General features: G+C 46.1%; 1 protein-coding gene across 1 annotated transcript in view; it reads right to left on the reverse strand.

The window, feature by feature from the left end:
- The window catches only part of DLG2 (discs large MAGUK scaffold protein 2), a gene marked incomplete at both ends in the record, with an annotated part of 1,167,883 nt that overhangs the window by 810,277 nt on the left and 332,606 nt on the right, over positions 1 to 25,000 (reverse strand). The window lies entirely within an intron of this gene.

A 25,000-nucleotide genomic window follows, 5' to 3' on the forward strand; every position in this document is an offset into this window, starting at 1 on the left:
GTGAGCCTGACAGCGTGGATGAAGATGACCCACAGCTGGCCCTGTTCAAGGACGCCCGACGCAGGAGGCAGTCAGTCAGGAGTAAACAGAGGGAGGCAATGGGGCACCTCGGAAGGAGGCACAGAGAGGCCACGCCCTGAACTCTATTTAAGGGGAATGTGTGGGAGGGCTGGTTTGCTGAAGGCAACCGCTTGGATTGTTCCTGCTTCTTAGCTCGTGTTTTATGGTTGGTGTCTTGCTCTTGTTTTATGTGAATAAATTTGGCAGGCTTTATTCCAGCCTCTTGCCGTTTGTAAAGGGGTCGTCCCTGCTTTTGCTGCAGGGCTGGTAGCAGGCTGGTACAGAACATCCTCTTACTTTACCCCCAATTTTGTTTTTAAGTAGGTTCTACTTACTACTCATAAGGGACGCGGTGGCTAAGTAAGGGACGCGGTGGCTCAGTGGGTTAGGACGCTGAGCTTGTCGATCAGAAGGTCGGCAGTTTGGCGGGTCGAATCCCGAGTGCCGCGTAACAGACTGAGCGCCTGTTACTCGTCCCAGCTTCTGCCAACCTAGCAGTTCGAAAGCACGTAAAAATGCAAGTAGAAAAATAGGGACCACTCCGGTGGGAAGGTAACAGCGTTCCGTGCGCCTTTGGCATCTAGTCATGCCGGCCACATGACCACGGAGATGTCCTTGGACAAGTGCTGGCTCTTCGGCTTTGAAACAGAGATGAGCACCGGCCCCTAGAGTCGGAAACAACTAGCACGCATGTGTGGAAATACCTTTACCTTTACCTTACTTACTAATCATTTGTTCATGAATGCCATACAATACAAGTATAGTCCTTGACTTGCAACCATTCTCTTAGCAACTATTCAAAGTTACAACAACACTGAACAAAGTTATGAAAGCTTATGAAAGCTTATGAAAGCTCCTTCCACTTATGGACCATCCCAGAATTCCCACCCACCCACCCACAGGTCAAGTGATCAAAATTGAGGGGTTTTGTAGATGTTTCGTTACCCAAACTAGGTAACATCATTTCAGCACTGATGATGTTACCTAGTTTGGGTCATGAAACATCTGCAAGGAAACAGCCAAGCTCAGAGACCCTTCATGTCAACTCTGAGCTACAAACGTTCTCCTTCAAAGGAAATTCTAACTCAAGCTTTCCTACCTTAGAATATTTTTTTAATTTATTTTAATTCCATTTATATCCCGCCCTTCTCCGAAGACTCAGGGCGGCTTACAAGCTTAGCCGTAGCCTTCATTCTATGTATATGCCTGCTTATTAGGGCTTTCACACACCCCCCCCAAGCGGCATTATTACAAAGTCAGCTTAATTGCCCCCAACAATCTGGGTCCTCATTTTACCTACCTCGAAAGGATGGAAGGCTGAGTCAACCTTGAGCCTGGTGGGATGCGAACCTGCACTAATTGCAGGCAGCTGGTGTTACTTAAGGAGGCATTAGCCCACTGCCCCACCAAGGCTCTTATATGAAGAAACATGGACAGCTTTTTTGTGGTTTGTTTCTCTCTCTCTATGAAAAATGTCCTCTCTTTGGCTATAGTCTGCGTGGTATGCAGAATGTCCAGATAGTCCTCGACTTTCAACCATTCCTTTAGTGAGGGTTCGAAATTACAACACCGATAAAAATGACTTAGGACTGTTTTTACAAACTTACAACCGTCGCAGCATCCCCCATGATCACGTGATCAAAGTACAGAGGCTTGGCAACTGGCATGTACTTATGACGGTTGTGGTGTCACAGGGTCACGTGATCCCCTTTTGCGACCTTCTAACAATGGGGAAGACAGATTCACTTAGCAACCGTGTTGCTAACTTAACAGCTGCAGGGAGTGTCTTAACAACCGTGGGAAGGAAGGTCATAAAATGGGGCAAAGCTCACTTAACAACTGTCTTGCTTAACCACAGAGCTAGGTTGTGGTTGTAAGTCGAGGACTACCTGTATTAAGTTCTTCTTTTTTCATTCTTCAGGAAGAAGGTCATGTTTTCATTTAGCTAAAAAAATAATAATGAGCTCTTTTTGTAGCTGGGCCAGTTTCTTGGGATGTTTTATGGGTTTTCAGTACATTTGGCTGAACATGATATATCTCATCATCACGTAGCCCTGGTAATAACAACAACAAGAACGACAACAAGAACAATAAAGTTGGAAGGGACCTTGGAGGTCATCTAGTCCAACCACCTGCCCAGGCAGGAAACCCTATACCATTTCAGACAAATGGCTGTCCCGTCTCTTCTTAAAGACTTCCAGTGTTGGAGCATTCACCGCTTCTGGAGGCAAGGAGTTCCACTGGTTAATTGTTCTAACTGTCAGGAAGTTTCTCCTTAGTTCTAGGTTGCTTCTCTCCTTGACTAGTTTCCATCCGTTGCTTCTTGTCCTCTTTCAGGCGCTTTGGAAAGTAAGTTGAACTCCTGTTCTTTGTGGCAGCCCCAGTGTTGGAGCATTCACAGCTTCTGGAGGCAAGCAGTTCCACTGGGTAATTGTTCTAGCTGTCAGGACGTTTCTCCTTAGTTCTAGGTTGCTTCTCTCCTTGGTTAGTTTCCATCCGTTGCTTCTTCTCCTGCCTTCAGGCGCTTTGGAGAATAGCTTGACTCCCTCTTCTTTGTGGCAGCCCCTGAGATATTGGAAGACTGCTATCATGTCATCCCTCATCCTTCTCTCCATTAAACTAGACATACCCAATTCCAGCAACCCTTCCCTAGTCCTTCTTTTAGTTAAACATAACCCAATTCCAGCAACCGTTCCTTATATGTTTTAGCCTCCAGTCCCCTGATCACCTTTGTTGCTCTTCTCCGTACTCTTTCTAGAGTCTCAACATCTTTTTTACATCGTGGTGACCAAAAACTGGATGCAGTATTCAAAGTGTGGCCTTGCCAAAGCATTGTAAAGTGGTATTAACACTTCACGTGATCTTGATTCTATCCCTCTGTTAATGCAGCCTAGCACTGTGTTGGCTTTTTTTTTTTTGCAGCTGCAGCTGTGTTAGCTATTTTGGTGGTGCGGTTGTTAAAGTGCAATATTGCAGGTTAACTTTGCTCACAGCTTGGAGTTCGATCCTGATGGACTCAAGGTTGGTTCAGCCTTCCATCCTTCCAAGGTTGGTAAAAGAAGGACCCAGATTGTTTGGGGGGGCAGTAGGCAAATATAACTTACATTTTAAGCCACACAGAGAGTGCTGTAAAGCACGATGGGGCGGTATGGAAGCCTCAATGCTATTGCTGATGCTATATCTCACCGCGGACACGGTAGAACGAATCCGGTAGCATCTTTTCTGAAAGGCATAAAATTGCATGTTGCACCTCACTTCCTCGGCTGCGTGGAGTAGCTTCCTGACGTAGAGCGGACATGGATCCCTTCTGATTTTTCACTGTGAAAAAAATGTCCTTTCTGGGTTACTTGATGGCTCTCGTTCTTCTCATTCATTAATACATACGTATGTGGGAGTGACCCGCAGGAAAAAAAACACTCCTATTGGTTAATTAAACTTAAGTATAAATTGCATTTGAAAGCTAAGGGAATTTAGGCAAGTAGAAGAAGAAAAAATCGTAGCTCAGGGTTGAACTGTGCTGCATTCTCAGGCTGGTTGTTTTCTGGCAGACGTTTCGTTACCCAACTAGGTTACATCATCAGTGCTAGTAAAGCCAGGAGCGAACAGACAATTTTTTTGGGGAGGGGGGCAATCCTTAAAGGACAATAGTGAAGGGGATCGGCATCAAATAGAAATGGACCCAACATCTTGCGTTTAACAACGTGGTCTATTTTACCAGTGGGCACAGGAATACAGATCACTTCTGCAATAAATATTAGTGTATAATTGGGGACATATATGCAAAGCTTTAAAAAAAGGCAATTAAGAGTAAGATTAAGCTCCTTATCACAGCCAATAAACTTTACAATTGATTTTTGCTCTGCATGGCAAACATTTTTAACGTAAAGCACTAAATAACACCAAGAGGACTGGAGGCTTCTTATAACCAAGCTAGGAACATATTTTTTTTTCAGAGTCTTCCCAATCCTAGCGTTGACCACTAAGCCTGTGACGGAGTAGTGAGAAGGTGGATGGAGATGACCAGGCTGAGCCTGAAGGAGAGATCAAATGTCCTCAGTCCTGAGTTCCTTCATGCCCGCAAGACATTTAAGTCCAGTCCATCTTGAATTCCATGGATTCTTATCTACCGCCCATTTGTCTTAACCGTTAGTAGTTCAGATTCTTATAGAGAGCTAGCGTGAAATAAACTTGTACTCTAATGCAGAAGTCCCCAACCTTTTGGGCACCAGGGACTAGTTACGTGGAGAGAGGTTTTTCAGCGGACTGGAGGGGGCATGGTTTTGTGTGCTGCCTGCATCCCGCGGATGGGGCTTTGCTTGTTTGTGCGGACCAGTTGCTGGCATGCCGCGGCCTGGTACCGGTCCACGGACCAGGGGTTGGGGACCCGTGCTCTATAGTAAACAACCTCTCTTTCTGATTTTGTGTGCCTGACAATTAATTTCCAGGAGAGAGAGATTGAGAGACAACTCAGGCTGGATAGTATGTGTGATAGAAAGAAGGTGAAGACATCTCCTCCCTAATCGTTCACAGAGTATATGGTAGGTGTAGAAAGTGGAGTCTTATCCATACCAGCCAAGTGCTTTACTACTAAAGTAACAACCCAACCTCCCACAAGAGAACCTCTGTAAGAACACTATTTAGGTGAGCACACCGCAGCAACCCTGCATTGCATCAGGAAAAGGAAGTAGATCATCTACACAACGTCCTTCAACAAAATGGAAACCTACACAACTTTATCAAAAAGGGCCTTCTCACTCAACCTAATACAGCACAAACAACACAAGCTGTGAAAAGGACAATGCTGCACACATCAAAAAAACCAAAAATCTCAGAAGCAAACAAAGATTATTAGAATCACATGGCATCACTCCAGCACAAAATCCAACTGAAGGCCCCCGAAACATCTTAAGGAAAGCAAAATATCCAGAAGAAGAAAAAAACAGGAGTCATCTACAACGTACAATGTAAAGACTGCAACAGGCAATATGTAGGACAAAGAGGTAGGAGAACAGCACAGCACTTCCATGGACATCAATACGCAGACAGAAGACATGATATAAATTCAACAAATAAATAAATAAATAAATGATGGAAACTCTTTAATTGCATAGCTTATGGAATTGACTTGATCATAGTTTCAACTGAGAAACTGTGAGCATTCTAGATCAGAGGTCCCCAACCTAGTGCAGGTTCGCATCCCACCAGGCTCAAGGTTGACTCAGCCTTCCATCCTTCCGAGGTAGGTAAAATGAGGACCCAGATTGTTGGGGGCAATAAGCTGACTTTGTAATAATGCCGCTTGGGGTGTGTGTGAAAGCCCTAATAAGCAGGCATATACATAGAATGAAGGCTACTGCTAAGCTTGTAAGCCGCCCTGAGTCTTCGGAGAAGGGCGGGATATAAATGGAATTAAAATAAAAAAAAATAAACCTTTTGGGCACCAGGGACTGGTTCTGGGGAGAAAGGTTTTTCCGCAGACCGGAGAGTGCGTGGTTTTGTGTGCTGCCCACATCCCACGGATGGGGCTTCGCTTGTTTGTGTGGACCAGTTGCTGGCGCGGACTGGGGGTTGGGGACCACTGTTCTAGATCAAGCCAAATCCAAAAACGCTAGAGCATTCCTGGAGGCCTGGCGCTCAGATAAATCAGTTAGCAACAGGCACATAGAGATAAATAATATCTACATACTATTCGAAGAGGACAACTAAAAAGCCAAAAAAAACACACCAAAGACCAAAACACCTCCTTCTCAGCAATCAAATCCATATAAGCAGAGATTAACATCAAGATTAACCCTCCAGGAACTACCAACTCAGACAAACAATCAAATAGCAAACAACAGCTTAATCAAGGAATCACCAAGACCAGGGATGTGGAACCTTGACCCTTTTATGATTTGTGGACTTCAGGAATTCTGGGAGTTGAAGTCCACAAGTAATAAAAGAGCTGAGGTTCCCCACCTGTGACCAAGACCATACCCACCAACTCTGTCAGGGCAAGCCACTTATATACTGTATGAGCAAACCCCACTCCTTTGTAGCACTGATGGTGTTAACTAGTTGGGTAATGAAACATCCACAAGTAGAGGGAAAAAACCAGCCTCAGAGAACATCAAGAACCCCATGGTAGAGTCTTTAAGTCTGGCAAGATTTGTCTATAGGTGTGAAACAATAAAATAAAATAAAAAACTCAGACTGGAAGAATTCCCATGTGCTATTCTTGGTTTGGGGGCCTGACAAAACCATCCTGGCTCTCTGCAGAATCAGGATATAAATTAAGAATTATGTTTATACGTATGTATCATATGCTGTGCTGCTTTTCCAGGTTGACCTTAAATTGAAACTTGGCTGTGCAGAAGTCAAAGAGTTCCAGCTTTCAGCCTGGGCTGGTCTTAGAATTGCTATTAGCAAACAGCAGCAGTTTTTTTTTCTATAAGAAGACCATTTCTGACTTGTTTTCTGGTGAATCACTCTCTATTTACAGTCAGGTTGCAAGCACTCCTACTTATATCTCCAAAACAGCATGGATGATACATAAAGGGAATGCATCTGCCTATTTGGGAAACCACAAGTCTGCAAAGGTTGCGTACCAAACACTTTGGGAGAGGGAGGGGGAAAAAAAGAGGCAAGGATGGGAACACATGGCGTCTCAGATATGTCTGAACATAATCTCTAATGACCCTACCCAACATGGTAAACAGTGAAGGATACTTGGAATAGCAATATATCTGGAGGACTCCAACTCTTATGCAAAGAGGAGAACTTCACCCTCTCTGAGGATATTTGGTGGCCATAGAATGCTAGTAATAGCAGTGGTGGTTGTGTGGGTGTGTGCAGAAAAACAACTGATGGGAGACAGATTGGGAAGTGGTGTGATTAACTGATTAGAATATGCAGGAGCACCGCACCAGGCAACTTTCTGCTGCAATGTCTTCTTGTGTGTGATAATATACACAGCATGGGGGGGGGGGAAAGCCAATTGAACGTATGATCGAAGGAAAATAAAATAGAATAGAGCCGAGCTGGAAGGGACCTTAGAGGCCTTCTAGTCCAGCCCTCTGCTCAAGCAGGAGAACCTATACCATCTCAAACAAGTGACTGTCTAAAAATCTCCAGTGATGGAGCACCCACGATTTCTGGGGGCAAGCTGGTTAATTGTCCTCATTGTTAAGACGTTTCTCCTTAATTCCAGGTTGCTTGTCTCTTTGGTCAATTTCCAACCATTGTTTCTTGTCCTGCCCTCCGATGCTTTGGAGAATAGCTTGACTCCCTCTTCTTTGTGGCAGCCCCTCAAATACTGGGACACTGCTATCATGCCTCCTTTATTTCTTCTTTTCTTTAAACTAGCCAAACCCAAATCCTGCAGCCGTTCTTCGTATGTTTTAGTTTCCAGGCCTTTGATCATCATAGTTGCTCTTCTCTGATTTTTTTTTCCAAACTCTCAACATTGGCAGCAGGTGCATGAACAGAGGGCCGTATCATTACCGGGGGGGTCGTCTCCGCTACCTACAAGCGGTGAGGCGCTCCGACCCTCTGTTTCTTCCCCGAGGTCCCGGGAGTGAGAATGCGCAGCCTCCTGAGCTCCGGCTGGTGTACCTGAATGCCAGGTCCATGGTTAATAAAGCTCCCCTTGTTTGGGATTTAGTTGAGGGTGAGCATGCGGACCTCGCTTGCATCACGGAGACTTGGTTGGGCCCAGAGGGTGGTGTCCCTTTGGTCGATCTCTGCCCACCAGGTTTCCGGGTGCTACACCGGCCCCGGGCTCAAGGTAGGGGTGGGGGAGTGGCGGTAGCTATCAGGGAGACCTTATGTCCGCGGGAGACCACCGTTCCTCAGATAGTCGGGTGTGAGTCTCTCTTTTTGAGATTTGGTCCGGGGGCGCAGTTGGGCTTGCTGCTGGTGTACTTTTCGCCTAGTCGCACAGCGGCAGCCCTGCCTGAGCTACTCGATGTCCTCTCTGGGTTGGTGATTGAGTTCCCCAAACTTATAGTTTTGGGTGACTTCAATCTACCATCCCTAGGAGGTTCATCTGAGTTAGCTCGGGAGTTCATGGCTTCCATGACGGCCATGGACCTGACGCAAGTAATTTCTGAACCAACTCATGAGGGAGGCCACACCCTTGACCTGGTTTTCTTATCTGGACGGTGGTTTGATGATCTTGGTGGGGGCTCTCCATTTATTATGCCCCTGTCATGGACCAACCATTACCTCCTGCGGCTGGTCTTCCGTTTTGCCACCCCCCGCCGTGGGGGTACAGAGCCAACTAGATGGTACCGCCCCAGGCGCTTAATGGATCCTGACAGGTTCCAGGCAGCGCTGGGGTCCCCACCTGCCTCCGTTGCTCACAACTCGGCAGATGCCCTAGTGGAAGCCTGGGAAAGGGCGGCCACTGAGGCACTTGACCGAGTTGTACCCTTGCGGCCCCTGACCCGGTGCAGATCCCAACGAGCTTCATGGTTCTCTGCGGAGCTCCGGGAGATGAAGCGTCGGAAACGGGGCCTAGAGAGCTGTTGGAGGTCCAGCCGATCCGAATCCGACCGGTTGCGACTAAGAACCTATATTAGGTCTTATCTCGCAGCGATGAGGGCGGCGAGGTGTAATTACTTCTCTGCCCTCATCGCGTCCGCAGATAATCGCCCGGCCGCCCTGTTTAGGGTGACCCACTCCCTCCTTAATCAGGAGGTGAGGGAGGAACCCTTGCAGGGTCGTGCCGAGGAGTTTGGTCAACATCTGTTGGATAAAATCGCTCGGATTCGGACCAGTCTGGACTCCAACTGGGCAGAGTCCGACGATCAGGACACGGGCGGTCTTGTCGATGTTATCTGGGAGGAGTTTGATTCTGTGACCCCTGAGGAAGTGGACAGGATTATGGGGAGGTTGAGCTCCACCACATGTTTATTGGACCCGTGCCCTTCTTGGCTGGTCTATGCAGCTCAGGAGAGGACACGAGGCTGGTTCCAGGCAGTTATATCTGCTTCTTTGAGTGAGGGTAATTTCCCCGCCGTCTTGAAGGAGGCGGTGGTGAGACCTCTCCTCAAGAAGCCTGCCCTGGACCCAGCTGTGTTGAATAACTTTCGTCCGGTCTCCAACCTTTGCTTTCTTGCGAAGGTTGTTGAGAGTGTGGTGGCGCATCAGCTCCCCCTGGTTCTGGATGAAGCGGATTATCTAGACCCGTCCCAATCGGGTTTCAGGCCCGGGTACAGCACGGAGACAGCATTGGTCACTCTGGTGAATGATCTCTGGAGGGCCCGGGACAGAGGACATTCCTCTGTCCTAGTCCTATTAGACCTCTCGGCGGCTTTCGATACCATCGACCATGGTATCCTGCTGCAGCGTCTCAGGGGATTGGGAGTGGGAGGCACAGTTCTTCAGTGGTTCTCCTCCTATCTCCTGGGACGCTCGCAGTCGGTGTTGGCAGGGGGGCAGAGGTCGACCCCAAGGGCTCTCGTTTGTGGAGTTCCTCAGGGGTCGGTCCTCTCGCCTCTCCTGTTCAACATCTACATGAAACCGCTGGGTGAGATCATTCATGGTTTTGGAGTTGGGTATCATCAGTACGCCGATGATACCCAGCTTTTCATTTCGACCCCAAACCACCCCAGTGATGCCCTCGATGTGATGTCCCGTTGCCTGGAGGCGGTTCGGGTCTGGATGGGGAGGAACAGACTTCAGCTCAACCCTGACAAGACTGAGTGGCTGTGCATTCCGGCATCCCGGGACATTCAAAATATTCCATCTCTTTCGATGGGGGGTGAGTTTTTACCCCCCGTGGATAGGGCTCGCAACTTGGGAGTCCTCCTAGATTCACGGCTTACCCTGGAAGACCATATAGTAGCCGTGACTAGGGGGGCTTTCGCCCAGGTTCGCCTGGTGCGCCAGTTGCGGCCCTATTTGGACCAGGATGCCTTGTGTATGGTCACTCATGCGCTCGTGACCTCTCGCCTGGACTACTGCAATGCTCTTTACATGGGGCTCCCCTTGAAGACCACTCGGAGGCTCCAACTGGTACAGAATGCGGCCACGAGAGTTGTCTTGGGAGTTTCCCGGTACTCCCATGTTACACCTTTGCTCCGCGAGCTGCATTGGTTACCAGTTGTCTTCCGGGTGAGATTCATGGTTTTGGTTATGGTCTTTAAGTCCTTACATGGCATGGGTCCGGAGTACCTCGGGGACCACCTGCTGCCGGCGTCAACTTCCCTCCGCCCTGTGCGTTCCCACAGAGAGGGCCTCCTCAGGGTGCCTCCGGTCAGAGAATGTCGGCTGGTGGCCCCCAGGGGGAGGGCCTTCTCTGTGGGCGCTCCGGCTTTATGGAACCAACTGCCGGTTGAGCTCCAGACGGCACCGGACCTTCGCTCCTTCCGGCGTGGTCTGAAGACCCATTTATTTGAACAAGCTGGCCTGGCCTGATGGGGGACGTTAGGGTTTTTAATGGGTTTTTACATTGCTACTGTTTTATCTGGGCGATTATTTAATTCTCTTTTAATTTTTGTATTTTCTATTTATATGTGCCCTGTTCACCACCCTGAGTCCTTCGGGAGAAGGGCGGTATATAAATTTAATTAATAATAATAATAATAATAATAATAATAATAATAATAATAATAATAATAATAATAATAATAATAATAATAATAATAATAATAATAACATCTTCTTTGTGATATGGTGACCACAATTGGCTGAGTATTCCAGGTGTGGTCTTACTAGGGTTTTATAAAGCGGTACTAATACCTCACGTGATCTGGATTCTATGCCTCCGTTTATGCAACCCAGGATTGTATTAGCTTTGTTGGCTGCTGCTGCACAGTGCTGGCTCATAGTCAAGTGATTGTCCACTCGGACTCCAAAGTCCCTCTCACAGTTACCGTTTTTGAGCCAGGTCTCGCCCAAACTGTATTTGTTCCTTTGGTTTTTCCTGCCCAAGTGTAAGACTTTGCTTTTCTCCAGACTGAAACTCATTTTGTTGGATAGGGCCCATTGTTCAAGTTTGTCAAGATCTTTTTGGATCCTGAGTTTGTCTTCTGGGGTGTTGGCTACTCCTGACAGTTTGGTGTCATCTGCAGATTTGATGAGTTCTCCTTCAATTCCCTCATCTAAGTCATTGATGAAGATATTGAAGAGTCCTGGGCCTAAGACAGAACCTTGGGGAACCCCACTGTTTCGGCATGATCTGTTTGTCATGGTTCCGATTAATGAGACAGTTCAAACAAAATTCAGGCATTGTTTATCTAAACAGTCTTAATAATGAAACGAAACATCGGCACTCATGCAGGGATGCCAGAATATTGAAATCTGCTCCCCTTAGCCCATTGTACCATACACAATTCCCACCTTTGTTTACACGTCATTAATCACATTGTCCAATTAGTTTTACATATGAAGTTTCACTTCCCTTCCTGTGCCCGGCTATTTGTTATCTTCTCAAAATAGCCGTTGGACATTTCCCTCCCTTCTGTGATTCAAAGCGAAGCAGTTTAAACAAAAGGCTGCCTCTTGTATTGTCAGTGCAAAAACATGTCAATGTTTGCAGCATTGACACTGTTTTTAACAAACCCGTGCTTTTTTTCTCATAGAATGCCCAGAACAAAGTTCCGGCACCTTTTTCTTTTACAAAAAAAGCACTGCTACTAGTTATAACTTTGTTTGCTTCTAGTTATTCGCAGATCTGTTTTTTTATTATTATTATCTTTTCTAGGATCTTCTCAGGTATTGATGTTAAACTGATTGATCTCTAGTTTCCTGGGTCTGTTTTTTCCCCCCTTTCTTGAAGATGGGAACCATATCAGCCCTTTTCCGATCCTCAGATACTTCCCTGGTGCTCCAGGATTTTTGAAAGATGTGATGCAATGGTTCCGAGATAACATCTGCTGGTTCCTTCAGAATTCTGGGATGTAATCTGTCAGGCCCAGGTGATTTATATTCGTCAAGGTTGGATAGGTGTTCTCTTACCATTTTCTTGATTATTTTAATTTCTGTTTCTAATTTGTCTTTTGCAGTGGGGTTGGTTGTTGTTGTTTTTTGTATGTTGGGCTATAGCTTCTTTTTGTGTGAAGACTGATGCAAAGTATGAATCAAGCAGCTCTGCTTTCTCCCCGTTGCCTGTTATTTCCTTGCCATCTACTCTCTTTAGTGGACCTACCGTTTCCTTGACTTTTTTCTTGTTGTTAATATGTTGGAAGAAACTTTTTAAATTATTATTATCCATGATTTCTGTTGCAAGTCTTTGTTCGTTCTGAACCTTTGCTTTCCTGACTTCATCTTTGCATGTTCTGGCTGTCTGCTGATAATCGGCCCATAGTTATGTGCCCCTCTTTCCATTTTTTGTATTTGTCCTTTTTGTCTTTCAGTTTGTCAGAGATATTTGTGCAGCCATGCTGGTTTCTTCTTGAATTTCTTGTTTTTCTTTTTCAGTGGTATTGTGCTGGTCTGGGCTTTTATGATTGCATTTTTCAGAGTTTCCCATACTTCTTGGGTTGTTTTTCCCCTTTAGGATTTTCAGGGATCTTTCCTAGGTTCTCTCTGAGTTTGTTAAAGTCAGCTCTTTTGACGTTCAAGACACTGGTTGGATTGTTTTCTGTTGCTAGTGTTTGCATTATATTAAATTCCAGTATGATGTGGTCACTTTCGCCCAAGGTTCCGGCAACTTCAACTCCTTCTATCACTTCTTCTCTATTATTTAGAATTAAGTCCAATATGGCTTTATGTCTAGTTCCCTCCTCCACCTTTTGGATGACAAATTCATCGGCTAGGTCAGGGGTACGCAACCTCAGCTCTTTTATGAGTCATGGACTTCAACTCCCAGAATTCCTGAGCCAGCATAGCTAAGTTGATTAAGCATAGCTAAGTTGGCTAAGTTGATTAGGAATCTGTTAGATCTCCCGCTCGCTGCAGAGTTTGTCTCCCAGTTGATATCCAGATAGTTGAAGCCTCCCATTACTACTGTGGTATGCTTTCTACATACATGTGTTAGCGGGTTGGCAAAGAGTTCATCTATTTCTTCTGTTCTTGTTTAACAAGGAAAATCCAACTTTAAGCATTAAATCAGATAATGTGCATAAATGGTTCAACCTCACTACACAAATTGGGCAAAATGAGGCCACCGAGGATCAGGTGTATAGGTAGTCCTCAACTTACGACCAGAATTAAGCCCAAAATTTATGTTGCTAAGTGAGACATTTGTGTGAGTTTTGCCCCATTTTACCACCTTTCATGCTACAATTGTTGTGTTAATCACTTGCAGTTGTAACCCAGCTGGCTTCCCCACTGACTTTGCTTTGTCAGAAGGTTGCAAAAGGTGATCCCATAACCCTGGGACATAAATATGAATCAGTTGCTGTGGCCGAATTTTGATCACATGAACATGGGAATGCTGCTATGGGTATAAGTGTGAAAAATGTTCACAAATCATTTCTGTCAGTGCCGTTGTAACTTCAAACGGTCCTTAAATGAACTGTTGTAAGTCGAGGACTTCCTGTATTGGTGGACCCAGAATATCTGCATGGTTGTCTGCTCTGAATGTGTGGATCCACTCGTGTGAGAAGGGTTTGCAGATAATGGAATGTTTTGTTCTGAAAGGATCACATAATTAATGCATCTATAACAGCGCTGCAACCGTGTTCTGTCCAGAATCTTAAGAGCAGCAACCTCACACACACACACACACACACAGACACACTTGCAAATCTCAGAAATAAATGCACATCTCTAGAAAAACCTGCTCATTCTTGCTTTTGGTAAAAATAGAGTGGAAGAATTTGGACTTACCATATGCCAGCAAGAAATACAAACAGAGCTAAATATACAAATAATATTCTCAGTCTCATTACGATTGTCTGGCTGGTGCCAGTGGAGAGAGGGGAAAGGGGAGTTATGGGGTTCTTGCATTGTAGAACATTAATGTTGTACGCCACCCAGAGTCACTGTGGTGAGTCAGAGGGAACATAGAAATTTGTTCCATAAGTAAATTATCCACCCATCCACCCACTCCACATAGAGGGAGACACAGTTACATTGCAACAGAGACCTTTCAGAAGAATGCCAAGGAACATTGAACGGACTTACTAGTGGAAGACAAACAATTTCAAAGACAGGGTGGCATGTAGCTACCTTGAAATAAACCACCTGAAAATAAAATGGAAACAATAGTTTTATGCAAGGTACAACCATTTCTCACCTGGTTTAATTTTAACATTTAGATAAGGAGGTAGAGTGTCAGACCCAGCCCAAGAATGTCATAGAACAGTGTTTCTCAACTTTCAAAGCAAGGTTGCAAATGTGTGGACTTCAACTCCCAGAATTCCATGGCCGGCTGGGGAATTCTGGGAAACACTGACATAGAACAATCCAGCCAACATTCAGTTGTTTATCTGCTCACACCCAATAGACACATAGAGAGTTAGAGCAAGAGAAGGGGAACTAGGTGGGTAGAGAGATAAGGACGGATTCCATGGAATCAGTGCTTTTCCAAACAATAGAATGGAGTGGAATGGAGTGGAGTGGAAGAATGGAATTGAATGGACTGAACTGGAGTGGAGTGAAAGAATGGAATGGAATGGAATGGAATGGAATGGAATGGAATGGAATGGAATGGAGTGGAGTGGAGTGGAGTGGAGTGGAGTGGAGTGGAGTGGAGTGGAGTGGAGTAGAGTGGAAGAATGGAATGGAGTTGAGTGGAGTGGAGTGGAAGAATGGAATGGAATGGAGTGGAGTGGAGTGGAAGAATGGAATGGAATGGAATGGAGTGGAGTGGAGTGGAGTGGAAGAATGGAATGGAATGGAATGGAATGGAGTTGAGTGGAGTGGAGTGGAAGAATGGAATGGAATGGAATGGAATGGAGTGGAGTGGAGTGGAGTGGAAGAATGGAATGGAATGGAATGGAGTGGAGTGGAGTGGAGTGGAGTAGAGTGGAAGAATGGAATGGAATGGAATGGAATGGAGTGGAGTGGAGTGGAAGAATGGAATGGAATGGAAAGGAATGGAGTGGAGTGGAATGGAGTGGAGTGGAGTGGAGCGGAGTGGAGTGGAAGAAGGGAATGGAGTGGAGTGGAGTGGAGTGAAGTGGAAGAATGGAATGGAATGGAGTGGAGTGGAAGAATGGAATGAAGTGGAATAGAATGGAATGGAGTGGAATGGAATGGAATGGAGTGGAGTGGAGTGGAGTGGAAGAATGTACTACCCTACCCTAGCCTACCCTACCCTAGAACAGAACAGAACAGAACAGTGGTGTCAAACTGCTGGCCCATGGGCTGGTTGCATCATGTGGAAGCCGTGCCCACCCCAGGTTCCGGCAATGCAAAAATAGTTGCAATATGTCATGACACGTCACATGACACAGCGAGTTTGACACCTGTGGGATAGAAGATGGGGATAGGATAGGATAGGATAGGATAGGATAGGATAGGATAGGATAGGATAGGATAGGATAGGATAGGATAGGATAGGATAGGATAGGATAGGACTGGACATGCGAGGAATTTGTCTTTGTTTCCTATTTTGGAATATGACAAAATATCCGTCTAGCGTAAATGAATAATAGTGAAGCCACACAATGGTCATCTCAGCCACTTGGAGCAAACAGGCAAAACTTGGCAAACTATATTTTCTATCACATCAGAAGGGCTTGCTATGCGCAGTTCAGGAAACCGCATAGTTATCTGGACACCAAAAAAAAAAGTTTGCAAACCCTGGAGAATCAGTGTAGTGTGAGGGTTACTTATGTATTATCAGTCTTTCAGTTTTGAACATAAGGCTCCGTATAAAGTTGAGGTCTTCTTCTAATAGTAGCAGAGTTAAAAATATCTTGCCATGAATCACTGCGCGAAAGGTCTCCTTAGTTCTCCTCTGGCTTTTGTAACAGTAAGCCTGAATTAACAGGGTTTGAAAGCTCAGAAGGAAGAACTACTTTGGCACATTAACAGTCTAACTGCTGTGCATTTCTTCTAATAATAGAGTTTTGATTGCTCTACTGAGAAAACATAAATAGCCCTTATTCATTCTGCTCGGGCTCAATATGAGACACCCAACAATTGGCAGACAAAAAAAAAAGAAAAAAGCTCAGAATCTTGAACAATTCCTATATTTTTCCATCCAAATTCATCCATCAGTTGCTTAGTTATCCAGCCTTCTTAGGAACAGCTGATGGTTGAGTGGCAACTTCACTGCAGATACTATCCCTAATACAAATTGTGTCAGTCCTCCAAAGCCAAGAAAGATGCATAGAGTTATTTCGGAGCATTTCCCTTTATTGCTCCTCATCTGTACAAAGAAATCTTGCCAAACTCAAGCAACCACTTGCATCATTAAAGATATACTCTGAGTATTGCTGGGAAGCAGCCTGGAGAGGCTCAGTGGCCTAGTGGTGAAGTGGCTTGTCTTCCACTCAGAAAGTTGAGAGTTCAGTGAAGAGAGCACAAAGAGAAAATATCTGCTGCGAACTCTGCATAGGTGTCAGGAAGGGCATCCAGCCAGTAAATGCTCAGATCCATCCAGTCACCCCGACTCCACCCGGAACAAAGGGATTAAGGGATCATAAAAAGCAAACCAAAACAAAAATACTAGGAAGGAGCCTGCTTAACTCTCTTTCTCTCAACTAAGTTTAAGTTTAAGTTTATTCAATTTATATACCGCCCTTTTCCCGTAGGACTCAGGGCGGTTCACAAGGTATTTAAAAACATCAACAATACAAAAGTTAAAAACAATTAAAAATAATTAAATTTGATCCCTGAAAAATATAAAACCCCAATTAAAAACTCTCAGCCTGGGCCGGAAAGCTCAAAGAGCCAGGTCTTTAGGTCCCAGCGAAATGAACAAAGGTTGGGGGCAGTCCTAAGCTCCACGGGCAGCTGGTTCCAAAGGGAAGGTGCACCCACAGAGAAGGCCCTCCCCCTGGGTGTTATCCGGCGGCCGTCTTTTACCGGCGGCACCCTGAGAAGGCCCTCCCTGTGGGAGCGCTCAGGACGAAGGGAACTTGATGCCGGCAGCAGCAACTAAACTATCTAAGCTTCACTGTCTCTTGGACCTCTGGAATGTAACCCCTCCCTTCTGGGAATCCAGACTACTTTCCACCACACTTTGATTATCAGTTGTCTCTAGAATGCGCGCAAGCTGTCCTTCCTCTCCGTCAGGCCAGGTGCATTGTCTAGGCCTCCCTACAAGGCAGGCTAAGTTTGTGCCCTTTCTAAAAACCATCAAAGGACTTCTTATATAAAAGAAACCACTTTCAAACCATAATTCCTGGCCACCTTTGACACCTACTCTCCCAGTCTCTTGCTTCCGAATAAACGTCACCCCTGCTTCAAATAACTGTCCTGGATTCTTTCAAACCCAGCTTGGAACAGACCTAGATTTGCTTCTACAGAATAGCCCTCGACGTACGACCGCAAACAGAGCCCAACATTTCCATGGCTAAGCAAGGCAGTTGCTAAGTGAGCTTTGCCCCGTTGTGTGACCTTTCCTGCCACCGTTGTTAAGCAAATCGCTGCAGTTGTTAAATTAGTCACGCGGTTGCTAAATGAGCCTGGCTTCCCCCATTTGACTTTGCTTGTCAGACGTTGGCTGAAGAAGGGAATAAATAGTGATCACATGACCCTCAGACAGTGCAACTGCCATTAGCACACGCCCGTTGCCAAGCATCCAAATTTTGATGGCGTGACCACGGGGATGCTTCAACGGTTTTGTGAAAAATGGCCCTAAGTTACTTTTTCCAGTGCGGTTATAACTTTGAACAGTCACTAAATGAATGGCTGCGTGCTGAAGACCACCTGTAACATTCTATCTTCATTTTATAGGTACATGTTTCAACAATTCCCGCAGTTTGACAACTCTCCACGTAGTGCTCGGCAGGATTAGGAGACTAAATCAAGGAACTATCTGGTTTCAGGTTGGAGACTTCCTTCCGGGACATCCTCAGTCTATTTCTCAAACAAATAAAGGGCTACCACAAAGAAGGGGGGCGGGGGGGTTGACCCATTCTCCAAAGCACCTGAAGGCAGGACAGGAAGCAAATGACAGAAACTGACCTAGGAGAGGAGCAAACTAGAACTAAAGAGAAATTTCCTAACAGTGAGAGCAATTAACCAGTGGAACCGCTCGCCTTCAGACGTTGTGGGCACTCCGTCACAGTAAAAGGTAAAGGTAAAGGTTCCCCCGCACATGCGTGCTAGTCGTTTCCAACTCTAGGGGCCGGTGCTCATCTCTGTTTCAAAGACGAAGAGCCAGCGCTTGTCCGTGGATGTCTCTGTGGTCATGTGGCCGGCATGACTAGACGCCAAAGGCGCACGGAACGCTGTTACCTTCCCACCGTAGTGGTCCCTATTTTTCTACTTGCATTTTTACGTGCTTTCGAACTGCTAGGTTGGCAGAAGCTGGGATGAGTAACAGGCGCTCACTCTACTACGCGGCACTCAGGATTCGACCCGCCAAACTGCCGACCATTTGATCGACAAGCTCAGTGTCCTAACCCACTGAGCCACCGCGTCCCTACCATCACAGTAGGCTTTCCAAAAAACAAAGTCTGGACAACCATTTGTTTGAACTGCTATAGGATCTCCTGCTCAAGCAGAGGGTTGGACTAGAAGACCTCCAAGGTCCCTTCCAACTCTATTATTCTATGTTTTCTCGGTGTCTACTGCTACCTCCCTCCTGATCTTAGGTGGGGCAATACTAATTGCATAAGCGACTGTATGCTTATGCAACAACGTCTGTTGCCCTGCCTGCTAGTAGCTATAGTTGGAAAGTCTCCTTCTACTATTGTTACAAACGGCTTACTCCCTCTCTAGCTCAACCAAATGCTTCTCCATCTGCTCCCGGCTAAGTCTCACCAATTTCATATTGATTAATTCCAAAGAAAGTAAAATGCTTTTTGAGTAAAACTTAATTCTTGATGCCCTCGTGGACTTTTTCTCCCATCCAAAGTCCAACCAGACCAATTCTTCCTAGCTTCCAAGCCCAATTAAGTCCTTCAGGGAAGCTTAATCATGGGGGGGGAAAAACCCACCTGGAAGTCTATGAAAATTAAATGCATTCCACATAGCTAATTGCCCAAGTGAATAGTCTTCTCTTTTCACCCTACCATTAGGTTACAACGGGCCCTATCCAACAAAATGAATTTTCATGTGGAGAAAAGCAACGTTTTACCTTTAGGCAGGAAAGATCAAAGGTTTAAGTACAGATTAGGCGAGGCCTGGCTCAAAAACAGCAACTGGGAGAGGACGATCACTGGACTATGAGCCAGCAGTGTGCGACAGCAGCCAAAAAAGCTAATACAATCCTGGGTTGTATAAAGAGAGGCACAGAATCAAGATCACGCAAGGTATTAGTACCGCTTTAAAAAAAACCCTACTAAGGCCACACCTGGAAAACTGCAGGTAACCATACTAAAAAAAAGATGTTGAGACCTTGGAAAAAGTGCAAAGAAGAGCAACTAAGTTGATCAAAGGCCTGGAGACTAAAATATATGAAGAACGGCTGCAGGACTTGGGTTTGGCTAGTCTACTCTAAAGAAAAGAAGAAATAGGGGCGACATGATAGCACTATTACAGTATTTGAGGGGCTACCACAAAGAAGAGGAATCAGGCTATTCTCCAAAGCACCAGAGGGCAGGACAAGAAATAATGGTTGAAACTGACCAAGGAGAGAAGCAACCAGGAATTGAGGAGAAACTTCCTAACTGTGAGGACAATTGACCAGTGGAACAGCTTGCCACCAGAAATTTATTTATTTATTTATTTATTTATTTAGTTATATTTATATACCGCCCTATTCCCTGAGGACTCAGGGCGGTTTACAGGGAATTAAAAATCCAAAATACAAAAATTAAGAACCAAATTAAAAAATATTAAATTAACCCTGTAGTCAGTTAAAAAGAACCCCAAATTAAAAATTCCTCCTCAGTCTGGGCCCGAGAGCTCGAAGAGCCAGGTCTTCAGGCCCCGGCGGAATGATCGAAGGTCGGGGGCAGTTCTCAGCTCCACCGGCAGCTGGTTCCAGAGGGCAGGCGCTCCCACCGAGAAGGCCCTATCCCTGGGTGTCACCCGCCGGCAGTCTCTTACCGGCGGGACCCTGAGCAGACCCTCCCTGTGGGAGCGCACTGGGCGAAGGGCATTTGATGCCGGCAGCAGGTGTTCCCTCAGATATCCCGGACCCAGGCCATGTAGGGCTTTATAGGTGATAACCAGCACCTTGAATTTCACCCGGAGGGCAACCGGAAGCCAATGCAGCTCACGGAGTAGAGGTGTTACATGGGAGTATCGGGAAACTCCCATTACAACTTGCGCGGCCGCATTCTGCACCAGTTGAAGCCTCCGAGTGGTCTTCAAGGGCAGCCCCATGTAGAGAGCGTTACAGTAGTCCAAACGGGAGGTCACAAGCGCATGAGTAACTGTGCGTAGGGCGTCTCGGTCCAGATAGGGACGCAACTGGCGCACCAGGCGAACCTGGGCAAAAGCCCCCCTGGTCACGGCTCCTATATGGTCTTCGAAATTGAGCCGTGAATCCAGGAGGACGCCCAAGTTGCGAGCCCTATCGACGGGGGGTAACACCTCACCCCCCATCATTAAGGATGGAATAACTTGGTTAACCCGAGATGCCGATATGCACAGCCACTCAGTCTTGGCGGGATTGAGACGAAGCCTGTTTCTCCCCATCCAGACCTGAACCGCCTCCAGGCACCGGGACATCACGGAGAGGGCATCACTGGGTTGGTTCGGGGTGGAAAGAAAAAGTTGGGTATCATCAGCGTACTGATGATACCCCACCCCAAAACCACGAATGATCTCGCCCAGCGGCTTCATATAGATGTTGAACAGGAGAGGCGAGAGAGCCGACCCCTGAGGGACTCCACAAATGAGAGACCTCGGGGCGGATCTCTGCCCTCCTGTCAACACCAACTGCGAGCGGCCCTGGAGGTAGGAGGAGAACCACCGTAAAACGGTGCCTCCCACTCCCAGCCCCCTGAGACGCCGCAGTAAGATACCATGGTCGATGGTATCGAACACCACTGAGAGATCTAATAGGACCAGGACAGAGGAGCAACCCCTGTCCCTAGCCCTCCAGAGATCATTCACCAGCGCGACCAATGCCGTCTCCGTGCTGTGTCCGGGCCTGAAGCCCGATTGGTACGGGTCCAGATAATCAGTTTCCTCCAGGAACAGAGGGAGCTGATGCGCCACCACACTCTCAACAACCTTCGCCAGAAAGCGAAGGTTGGAGACTAGACGGTAGTTGTTTAAAACAGCCGGGTCCAAAGCAGGCTTCTTGAGAAGGGGTCTCACCACCGCCTCCTTCAAGGCGGCAGGAAAGACACCCTCCTTCAAGGAAGCAGTTATTACTGCATGGAACCAGCCTCGTGTTCCTTCCCGAGCCGCATAAGCTAGCCAGGAGGGGCACGGATCCAACAAACAGGTGGTGGTGCTCAGTCTCCCCATGATCCTGTCCACATCATCAGGGGAAACAGGGTCGAACTCATTCCAGATAACGTGCTCAAGACCGCCTGATTCCTCCACATTAGACTCTGCCCAGTCAGAGTCCAAGCCGGTCCGGATCCGAGCGATTTTGTCCGCCAGATGATGACTAAACTCCTCGGCTCGTCCCTGCAAGGGATCCTCTCTCACCTCCTGATTAAGGAGGGAGCGAGTCACCCTAAACAGGGCGGCCGGGCGATTATCTGCGGACGCGATAAGGGCGGCAAAGTAGTTAGACTTCGCTGTCCTTATCGCCGCAAGATAAGACCTTATAAAGGTTCTTAACTGCAATCGGTCGGATTCGGATCGGCTGGATCTCCAACCGCTCTCTAGACCTCGTCTCCGCCGCTTCATCTCCCGGAGCTCCACAGAGAACCATGGGGCCCAACGGGATCTGCGTCGGGTCAGAGGTCGCATGGGTACAACGCAGTCGAGTGCCCTGGTGGCTGCCGTTTCCCAGGCCTCCACCAGGGCATCGACTGGGCTGTGGGAGCCCCATCACTGGAGGTTTTTAAGAAGAGACTGGACAGTCACTTGTCTGAAATGGTAATAGGTTCTCCTGCTTGAGTAGGGGGCTGGACTAGAAGACCTCCAAGGTCCCTTCCAGATTCTATTCTATTCTATTCTATTCTATTCTATTCTATTCTATTCTATTCTATTCTATTCTATTCTATTCCATTCTATTCTATTCTATTCTTACTCCGTATTCTATTCTATTCTATTCTATTCTATTCTGTTCTGTTCTGTTCTGTTCTGTTCTGTTCTATTCTATTCTATTCTATTCTATTCTATTCTATTCTATTCTATTCTATTCTATTCTATTCTATTCTATTCTATTCTATTCTATTCCATTCCATTCCATTCCATTCCATTCCATTCCATTCTATTCTATTCTATTCTATTCTATTCTATTCTATTCTATTCTATTCTATTCTATTCTATTCCATTCTACATAATGGGATGACATCACCCTAATATTTGGTGTAAGACCTCATGGTGTGGGCTCCTTGATGCTGTCTGTGCTTGTTTGTTTTCTTATAGACATTTCATTACCAGACTAAGTAATCTCATCAGTGCACTTAATTCCTTCTTATCTACCTTCCCTAATTTTTTTTAGACAACATTGGTGACTTTTGTCCACCCTGCACTGATGAGGTTATCTAGTTCGGTAATGAATCATTTGCAAGAAAACAACCCAGCTCAGACAGCACCAAGGACCCCCCCCCCCCCGTTTAATCCTGAGCTACCAAATATATTCCCTTTTACTGATCATTCTTGATGTTGCATTAGGATCTGATTTCTGACCGTACTATGAGACCAGGAGAAGCTGCCAGAACTAAGGATGAAGCAGGGTGGATAAAACTCAAGAATCTCGTCTTTAAAAAAAAAATCCCTTAGGGAAGGTAAATAAGAAGGAACTAAGTCGTTCAGGAAACAAAGGAAACATGTCAGCTGAAGCAAACAAAAGAAATTAGGCATGAGCCCGTGGGAAACTCCTCCCCAAATCCCATCAACTGCTACCAGACCTGTCAATCAGCAAGGCAAGACTAGCTGCCAGTCTTGTGAATCAACAGAGCAAGGACTTGGGAGGGGGGGCGGGAAAGAGAGGTATAAAAGAGGACCGGAAATCTGTTTTTAAGTCATCTTTGGATCTTCAAAACAGGTGAATAACAGTGTTGGAAGAGAGCTTAGAGGTCTTCTAGTCCAACCCCCTGCTCAGGCAGGAGACCCTGTACCATTTCAGACAACTGATTGTCCAATCTCTTCTTAAAAACCTCCAGTGTTGGAGCACCCACAACGTCTGGAGGCAAGCCGTTCGTTCCACTGATTAATCGTTCTCACTGTCGGAAAATTCCTCCTTAATTCCAGGTTGCGTCTCTCCTCGATTAGTTTCCATCCGTTCCTTCCTGCCCTACCTTCAGGTGCTTTGGAGAATAGCTTGACTCCCTCTTCTTTGTGGTGCTAAATGTGGCGGCCTCCAAGACTAGACTAGACTGTGGCTAGTGCTGCCAGCCTAGATGAGAAGGACATGGATTACTTTAAACTTCACTGGGTCTTCTAGAGCCAGTTGTGCCTCAGTGTTTGGTTGAAAGGGATTTGAGTGTGGCTGTTTCTCACAGCTGTGAATGTCAGGGAGCCAAACTGACATTCGTCCCATGTGCGACAAACTTTCCATCTTCCTCTCAAGGACCCCTGTTGCAAAATTCATCATTTCCACCTAAGACTTCAAAACTGGATGCCACGCCTCTCTGTCCACTGTTCTATCTACGCACCCATTATTTCTCAAAATGGGCTATGTGAAGGGAAATGTTTATTGAAACAGAGGGATAGAATCAAGATCACGTGAAGTACTAATACCACTTTACAATGCCTTGGTAAGGCCACACCTGGAATACTGCATCCAGTTTTGCTCACCACGATGTAAAAAAGATGTTGAGACTCTAGAAAGAGTACAGAGAAGAGCAACAAAGATGATCGGGGGACTGGAGGCTAAAGCATATAGGGAATGGTTGCTGGAATTGGGTATGTGTAGTTTAATGAAGAGAAGAGTGAGGGGTGACATGATAGCAGTCTTCCAATATCTCAGGGGTTGCCCCAAAGAAGAGGGAGCCAAGCTATTCTCCAAAGCACCTGAAAGCAGGACAAGAAGCAATGGATGGAAACTAGTCAAGGAGAGAAGCAACCTAGAACTAAGGAGAAACTTCCTGACAGTTAGAACAATTCACCAGTGGAACAACCTGCCTCCAGAAGTGGTGAATGCTCCAACACTGGAATTTTTTAAGAAGAGACTGGACAGCCATTTGTCTGAAATGGTATAGGGTTTCCTGCCTTAGCAGGGGGTTGGACTAGATGACCTCCAAGGTCCCCTCCAACTTCTTCTTCTTCTTCTTCTTCTTCTTCTTCTTCTTCTTCTTCTTCTTCTTCTTCTTCTTCTTCTTCTTCTTCTTCTTCTTCTTCTTCTTCTTCTTCTCCTCCTCCTCCTCCTCCTCTTCTTCTTCTTCCTCTCCTCCTCCTCCTCTTCTCCTCCTCCTCCTCCTCTTCTTCTTCCTCTCCTCCTCCTCCTCCTCTCCTCCTCCTCCTCCTCCTCCTCCTCCTCCTCCTCTTCTTCTTCTTCTTCTTCTTCTTCTTCTTATTATTATTATTATTATTATTATTATTATTATTATTATTATTATTATTATTATTATTATTTTGATTCCACCACCATTCTTATAGATAACTTAAAATCAGCAAAACATAATTAATGTCCCCTCCTCTTCCTGCTTTCTCCACCTCTTTGAGTTCAAATAGATGGGCAAGAGACCGTGGGTTAGGAAACCCCTATGAGATGCAAGCAACTTCAAGTGAGAAGGGTACGATGAATAATGCACCAGCTGAAGCTTTATGTTCTGACTGCCACAGATTTCCTGGGACACAAAATAAATCAACGTACTCAAGCAGATTGCAACACAGAATGGACAACAGCAGTGAACTGTACTAGCATTCT

The sequence above is a fragment of the Vipera berus genome (assembly GCF_964194415.1).
Source record: "Vipera berus genome assembly, chromosome: 4".
NCBI classification, from domain to species: Eukaryota; Metazoa; Chordata; class Lepidosauria; order Squamata; family Viperidae; genus Vipera; species Vipera berus.